Here is a 3,377-nt window from a genome sequence, read left to right as displayed (position 1 = left end):
TCTTTGAGTATGCATATCAACAAATTAGAACCATCTTGAATCAGCACTAATGATGTGGAACTATGTCTTTGAAAAACAGGAACAAGCCAAACCAAAAACTGGTAAACAGAAATAATACAAAGTAGATTAAAGAAATAAATGAATTAGAGTCTTAAAAAAACGTACAATCATAATTGACATTTATCTACTAGTAGCTCACATATTTGCCCAATGAAGGTCAACCTAGCTATTTTCAGAGATAGACTCAACCAGCTAAAACCAGTGAACAAAACAAACTTCTAGGATTCTAAGAAACAACATTATTTTGCCTTTTTAAAATAAATTTACTCTGCTGTTCTTATTAAGGTGATTTATAGATGGATTACAATTACATGAGTCAGGTAAAGAGTACATTTACTTTTGTGAAATGTCTTCCGTTCCCTCACTTGTTCCCAGTTCCACCCTCCTGTCCCCATCCATGTGTTAAATAGTTCACTTTCATCAATGTGCAATTTTTCGCTCTTTTCCCTAAAGCTCTGTGCCCACCCCTCACCTTCCTGAAGATGTACAATAAATATGCCAGGCATAAGGTAAAGAAGAGAGAATTATCACAAAGTATAAACAACAAACGAAAAACAAAAAGTTTTCTGTTTCCATATCTCATAGTTTGTTTGCATATGTATATCTTGTTATATAAATATAATTGTTTTTTATCATAAAGTTAATTCAGGGATTAAGGTGTGATAACATAATTTTGCTTTCTATTTAATAATACTTTTTATTTTAATATGATAATTGTAAGTAACACAATTCAAGTTCTAGTGAAATTTATAGGCTTACATTTAAAGTTAAATTTTGAAAATGCCTAATACTTCCATTTTGGCAACCAAAATGAAAAACAGGCATGTTTTATCCTCAAGAATGTCATTATTTCATATGTAAAAAAGTAAACTACATGTAACATTAATTCAGTGGTAATGAGCAATCAAATACTTATGCAATGCATCAATTCCATAATTATGAAATTTATTGATAAAATTAATAAAACTTGTTTTAAGTAGATTACTTAAGACATGAAACAATGATAATTTTCTCTTCTAGGTGAAGTTGATATAGAAATTAGAGTTCTGTGTGCTTGATACATGTTGATTTACACATATGATTGGCTCATCTCTATGTTATTTGAAGATAACTGAGAGCAGGACTAGAATAAAAATAAATCACGCAAATGCTTAGCTGTATTTTGTGACTAAATATGTCTTTATTTTATTTGAAAAATCTGGTAAATTTATTTAAGTCACATCAACAATAATGAGAAATAAACAGCCCCTAGCTCCTAAAAAGATAATAAGAAAAAAGGAAACAACAGAAAAAAATTGAACTTCATTTTGCACGTGGTCTTTGTATAATTTGGTGCTTTGTAATTGTGGATTATGTGACTATCCCATCAATTTGGGCTCAAATCAGAAGGACTATTGGAAGAAAATTTCAAAATGTAGAGCAGCTAACACAGCTGTGCAATTGTTTGTAGGTTTCACTACATTCGCAGCTGGACATCAAATGTACAAAGGAAATAATTCTACTGTTTTGCATGCAAGAATGTGATGAAAAGCATACTTTTATCTTCTTAGATGAAATAAGAAGACCACACTTTAATAGATGACTAAACGATCAGCCTTTTGAATAACAGTGCCATTTTTTTTGGGGGGGGGGTCCGGTCGTGGGGCCCGAACTCTGAGCCTGGGCGCTGTCCCTCAGCTCTTCAGCTCAAGGCTAGTGCTCTACCATTTGAGCCACAGTGCCACTTCTGGATTTTTTTCTTTTTGCGTATGTGGTGCTGAGAAATCAAACCCAGGGCCTCATGCATGCAAGGCAAGCACTCTAAAATTGAGACACCTTCCCAGCCCCAACAGTGCCATTTTTAAGGCACTCTAGATAATTCAAGTCCTGCATCCCTCCACAAATATTAATGCCATTCACAAATCATTGCTGAAGGGAACTTCCAGTTTTATTTGATATTTCAAATTGCTTAGGAGTAACAGAAAAAATAATTCAAGTTGTTGAGAAAATTTACTTTAGAATAAGCAAACAAATCAGATTCAATTCCATAGCATAACCTATACGAAAAATGAATTAAGGAATATGGCATGTCCTTTGTAATTTAATGTGAGTAATTAGGGCAAAATGCCAAAAACAGACTCTAAAAAGAAGTCTTTGTTAAGATATATTAAAGATTACCTACAGACAGGTAATTTTACCTACATTTTCTATTATATGATAACATATTTTTGGCTGCTAATCAGAGAGACTCAAAATTATTATTAATTATGATATGAAAAATGCATCATCATGAATAAAAGAAATCAGGGAGTAGATGGCTCAAGAGCTGGTTGGTTCTGTTAAATGTTCTCATTATTTTGAATTTCTGGTGTTTTTGTATGTGTGGAATTATGAATGTATTTTATGTCTGGGCAGGAAGATTGATTATTAGATCATTGTCTGATACCCAATGTCAGGAACCTAACCTGAGTGAAAGTGGTAAATGTGTGTGTGTGTGTGTGTGTGTGTGTGTGTGTGTGCCTGCCAGTCTGTATTTAGAAGGAAGTGTCTTATTTCTCTCAGGGTATAAACTTAATTCTATTAGTTTTATTACATTAATGACAGCAGATAAACATAATTAACATTTTGAAACATATGTTTATATTCTTTTGATTGCATGAACAAACTAAAAATTTATGTTTGGGGTATGAGTTTTGTGGAAGGTCAGCTGAAAGTATAAACATTTGGAATCTTGAGAAAGATATCAATGACGATCATTTCAGTATAGAACAATTTTAGACAACACTTGAAGGATATGTAAACCTATATGAAAATGAAACATTTATTGATTTTTCCATAGCTACAGTATTCTATAAATTTGTAGGAAAACAAGTTAAATTATGGAAACATAAAAGTAATGTGATTATTTATTGCATACAGTTTTACGTTTTAGTTTCGTCAAGTCAAAATATCATTTAGTTTTACTGTATAGGAAGGAAAACCCTAACTATTATAGTTTGTGCCATATTTCATATTAGGAAGCTTTCTCTGTATCAATAAGTTTATTTCTTTTGTTTCTGCTTTCCTATTCATAATTCTGTTTCTCATAGTAGTTTTCTAAGGACTTTTTCTTTCTCCCAATTTGGGGCTTGAACATAACTCATGCTCAGTTTGCTAACAGTAGTCAGTCTACCATTTGAACCATGTCCCAGCCCAGAACTTTTTGTAGTTAATTGGAGATAGAACCTCATGAACTTTCCTACCACACAGAAAACCATTATCCCCCAAGTCTCATCTTTCTTAATCACTAGCATTATAGAGATGAGTCATGGACCCCAAGAGTCAATGACTTTTCATGT

The sequence above is a fragment of the Dipodomys spectabilis genome, unplaced genomic scaffold, assembly GCF_019054845.1.
Source record: "Dipodomys spectabilis isolate Male_0828 unplaced genomic scaffold, ASM1905484v1 ptg000121l, whole genome shotgun sequence".
Taxonomy (NCBI): Eukaryota; Metazoa; Chordata; class Mammalia; order Rodentia; family Heteromyidae; genus Dipodomys; species Dipodomys spectabilis.
Note: the sequence above shows the minus strand (reverse complement) of the source record.